We start from the raw sequence: 5529 nt of genomic DNA on the forward strand, positions 1-5529 counted from the left end.
ATCTTAGTGGAAGATATTTTAGCTTTTCACTCTGGAGTATAATGATAACTGCTGGCTTCTCATATATGGTCTTTATTAGGCTAGGGTGCATTCCTTATACCTAGTTTGTTGAAGTTTTTAATCCTGTAAGTGTCTTGAATTTTTTCAAAAGCTTTTTTTTTGCATTTACTGATGTTATAATTTTGATTTTTATTCTGCTAATGTGTGTCCCCTTTATTGATTTATATATTTTGAAGTATCATTGAAAAACACAGATAAATCCCACTTGATCATGATGTATAGTCTTTTTAAAGTACCGTTGGATTAGATTTGATAGATTTTGTTGAGGACATTTGCTTCTGTGTTCATTATGGATATTGGCTTATAATATCCTTTCATTATATTTTCCATGTCTGGCTTTGAAATGAGTATAATACTGGCTTTTTAGAATTTATTTGGAAGTATTCCTTCTTTAGTTTTCTGGAGATTTAAAAAGGTTTGACATTTTTTTAATGATTGGTAACATTTCCTTATGAAACCATCTAGTCCTGAAATTTTGTTTGTTTGGGGTTTCTTGAATACTAATTCAATTCATTACTAGTAATTTGTCTGTTCAAATTGTCTACTTTTTCCTGATTCAGTTTTGGAAGAGTATATGCTTTTAGAAATTTATCAATTTCTTTTATATTGTCCAATTTTTTGGCATATAATTGTTATAATATTCTCACATAATTATTTTTTAAATTTAATTCCAATATAGTTAACATGAGGTATTATATTGGTTTCAGGTGTACAATACAGTGATTCAACTATTCTGTACATTACTCGATGCTCATGGTGATAAGTGTACTCTTTAATTCCCTTCACCTATTTCACTCATCCCCCTACCCATACAAATATTTATATTTCTGTGGTATCAGTTGTAATGTCCCCTCCTTCATTTCTAATTTTGAATCTTCTCTTAGTATACCTAATGGTTTGTCAATTTTATCTTAAAAAAATCAGTCCTTTTATTTTTTCTACTCTTTTTCTATTTTCTCATTGATTTATCTATGCTCTATTTTTTTCCTTATATTCTTACTTTTCTTAACTTTGGGCTTAGCTTATTATTTCATAGTTTCTTGAGGTATAAAGGTAGGTCATTTATTGAGGTCTTTCTTCTTTTTAATATAGGAGGTCATCATTACAAATGTAAGATCTAAAACTGGTAATCTCCCAGAAGAAAACATAACTTGAAAGCTTCATAATGTTGATTTTGTCAATGATTTTATGGATATGTTACTTAAATCACTAAAGCAAAAATAAGAAAGTGGGGCTACATCAAACTACAAAGCTTATGCATAGCAAATGAAACAATACCAGAATGAAATAGCAACCCATAAAATAAGAGAATATATCTGTAAAGTGTATATCTGATGAGGAGTTAATTTTCAAATATATGAGGAATTCATACAACTCAGTAGCAAAACAAAAAGCAAAACAAAACAATACAATACAAAAAGCAAATACCTCAAATAAAAAGTGTGCAAAGGACTTGAATAGACTTTTATCGACAAAAAATACAAAAGACTGACAAATATATGAAAAGATGATGCTCAATATCACCATCATGAAATTGCAAATCAAAATCCTACTGTGATATTACCTCACATCTGCTAGAATGGATGGCTATTAACAAAATTATCAAAAAGAAAAAAAAAGATACATTTTGGTGACAACATAGATAAAAGGAAATCCTTATACACTGTGGATGGAAATGTAAAATTGTACAGCCAATGTGTAAAACAGTATGAAGATTTATCAAAAAAAATTAAAAAAAAATAAATTTAACTTATACCCAAGAGTCCAATGCCTTTTTAAAGATTATCAAAATAATTAAACCATAGTGTCAAAAATACCTGCACTCCCATGTTTATTGCAGTATAATTGACAATACTCAAGATATGGAAACAACTACAATGCCATTTTTTGGATAAATGGACAATGAAAATGTACTGTATTATATACGATGCAATGCTATTTAATTAAAAAAAGGAATAAAGCCCTACTATTAGTTACAGCATGGATGGACCTAGATGACATTATAGGAAGTGTAATAAGTCAGTCACAGAAAGAAAAATACTAACTAATTCTACTATTATGAGGTATCTAAAATAGTCCAACTCAGAAGGGGAAAATAAAATGGTGATTTCTAGAGAATAAAGAGCTGAGATTGGAGGTGATAGGTATGTTTGTTAGTTCAATTGTAGTGAGAGTACCATGAATGTACACATATATCCAAACTCAGCAAAAGGTATCCATTATATATGTGCAATATTTCATAAAAAACGTATCAAAATTAAATAAAACTAAATGAGAGAGAAAATGTGGTTATCAAGCAAGCTACCACTTTGAGCTACTGGAACTCAACCAGCAGAGAATTATTTTTTTAACTTTATAATTTTAATTCCAGAATATTTAACATACAGGGTTATATTTATTTCATGCATACAATATACTGGTTCAACAATTCTATACATTATTCAGTGCTCATCATGACAAAGTGTACCCATTGATCCTCAGCTGCTATTGCACCCTTCCCTCCACCCACCTCCCCTCTGGTAACCATCAGCTTGTTTTCTATAGCTAAGAGTCTGTTTCTTAGTTTGCTTTTTTTTTTTTTTATTTGTTGATTTTGTTGCTGTAGTTGTTTCTTCCAAGATTTTATTTTAACTCATATTAGTTAACATATAGTGTGGTATTGGTTTCCGGAGAGAATTTAGCGGATTCTTCACTTACATATAACATCCAGTTCTCATCACAAGTGCCCTCCTTAATATACATCACCCATTTATTCTATCCCCCCCACATACACCTCCCCTCCAACAACCTTCAGTTTGTTCTCTATAGTTAACAGTTTCTTTTGATTTTCTCCCATTTCTGTTTTTATCTTACTTTATTTTCCTTCCCTTTCCCTGTATTTATCTCTCTTGTTTCTTAAATTTCACACATGAATGAAATCATATGGTATTTTTCTTTCTCCGACTGACTTATTTCACTTGGCAAGATATCTTCTGGATCTATCCACATTATTGCAAATAGCAAGATTTCATTTTTTTTTATTCCTGAGCAATACTCCATTTATTCATTCATCAGTCAATGGACATTTGGGCTCTTTCCATATGAGTGGAATAATAGATTATTTATCTTTCTCCAATTTATTTATTTCATTTAACACTATAGTCTCTAGTTCCATCCATGTTGTTGCAAATGGCAAGTTTTCATTCTTTTTTATGACATAATAATATTTCATTGTGTATATACACCACAAGTTCTTTATCCATTCATCTATTGATGGACACTTTTGCTACTTCCATAATCTGGCTATTGTAAATAATGGTTCAATAAACACAGTGGTGTATATATCTCTTTGAACTAGTGCTTTTGTTTTTTGGGTAAATATCCACTGGTGCAATTATTAGATAATAGGGTAGTTCTATTTTTTCTTTTACATTTTGAGGAAACTCCATACTGTTTTCTATAGTGGCTGCATTACTTTGCATTCCTACCAACAGTGCATGAGGGTTCCTTTTTATGCACATCATCACCATCACTTATTTTTTCTTGTCTTGCTGATTTTCCCCATTCTGACAGGTGTAAGGTGATATACTATTGTAGTTTTAATTTGCATTTCCCTGATGATCAGTGATGTTGAGCATATTTTCATCTGTCTGTTGGTCATCTGTATTTGTTCTTTGCAGAAATGCCTGTCCATGTCTTCTGCCCATTTTAATTGAATTATTTCTTGTTTGGTGTTGAGTTGTATCAGTTCTTTATATATTTTGGATATTCATCCTTTATTGGATATGCATTTGCAAATATATCCTCTTACTCAGTAGGTTACCTTTCAGTTTTGCTTATTGTTACTTTCGCTGTTCAAAAGCTTTTTATTTTGATATAGTTTCAATAGTTTATTTTTGCTTTGTTTCCATTGCTTCAGGAGACATATCTAGAAAAAATATTCCTGTGGCAAATGTCAGAGAAATTACAGCCTGTGTTCTCTTGTAAGATATTTATACTTTCAGGTCTCACATAGAGGTTTTTAATGTATTTTGAGCTTATTTTTGTGTGTAGTGAAAGGAAGTGGTGTAATTTCATTCTTTTGCATGCACCAGTCCAATTTTGTCAATACCATTTGTGAAAGAGACCATCATTTTCCCATTGTATATTTATTTCTCCTTTCTCAAAGATTAATTTCCCATGTAATTGTGGGTTTATATCTTCATTTTCAATTCTATTCCATTGATCTAAATGTCTATTTTTATGCCGATACAATACTGTTTGGATTGCTACAGCTTTATAGTATAACTGAAAGTCTGGAATTGTGATACCTACAGTACTGTTTTTCTTTTTCATGATTTATTTTGTTATTTGAAGACTTTTCTGGTTATATACAAGTTTTATAATTATTTTAGTTCTGTGAAAAAATGTTGTTGGAATTTTGATAGGGACTTTATTAAATCTATAGCTTGCTTTAGGTTGTATAGATATTGTAACAATTTTAGTTCTTCCAATCCATGAGCATGGCATGTCTTTTTTTTTTTCTTTTATCATCTTGAATTTCTTTCACCAATGTTTTATACTTTTCCAGATTCCAAATATTTTACTAATGTGGTCAAGTTTATTCTTAGATGTTTTCTTGTGTGTTTTTTTTTTTGGTGCAATTATAAATTGGATTGTTTTCTTAATTTCATTTTCTGCTGCCTCATTATTTAAATATAGGAATGCAGCTGATTTCCATTCATTGATTTTGTATACTGTGATTTGTCTGAATTCATTTATAATTTGAGTAGTTTTTTCATGGAGTCTTTCAGGTTTTCTCTATATAGCATCATAGCATCTGCAAATAGTGAAGGTTTTACTTCTTCTTTACCAATTTTATATTTTTATTTTATTTTTCAGATTCTTATGACTAGGATTTCAAGTACTATGTTGAATAAAAGGGGTAAAAGTGTACATCCTTGTGTTGTTCTTGATTGTAGGGGGAAAGTTCTGGGTTTTTCACCATTGAGTATGATATTATCTGTTGGTTCATCATATAAGGCCTTTATTACATTGAAGAATTTTCCCTCTACAATACGTGGTTGAAAGTTTTAAATATTTATGTGTATTGTACTTTGTCAAATGCTTTTTCTGGATCTATTGAAATCATTATATGGTTCTTACATTTTCTTTTACCATTGTGATGTATCAAATTGATTGATTTCCAAATATTGAACCATACTTGCAACCCCGTAGTAAATCCCACTTGATCATGGTGAGTACTCATTAATGTATTGTTGGATTTGGTTTGCTAGTTTTGTCAGAATTTTGCGTCTATGCTCATCATAGATATCAGCCTAAAATTTTTTGTTTGTTTTGTTTTATTTTGTTTTGTGGTGCTATATTTATCTTATTTTAATATCAGGTAAAACTGACCTCATTGAATGCATTTGATAGCTTTCCTTTCTCATATTTTTGGAATAGTTTGAGAAGGATAGATACTAACTCTTCTTTAAATGTTTGATACAA

The sequence above is a fragment of the Neofelis nebulosa genome, chromosome 1, assembly GCF_028018385.1.
Source record: "Neofelis nebulosa isolate mNeoNeb1 chromosome 1, mNeoNeb1.pri, whole genome shotgun sequence".
NCBI classification, from domain to species: domain Eukaryota; kingdom Metazoa; phylum Chordata; class Mammalia; order Carnivora; family Felidae; genus Neofelis; species Neofelis nebulosa.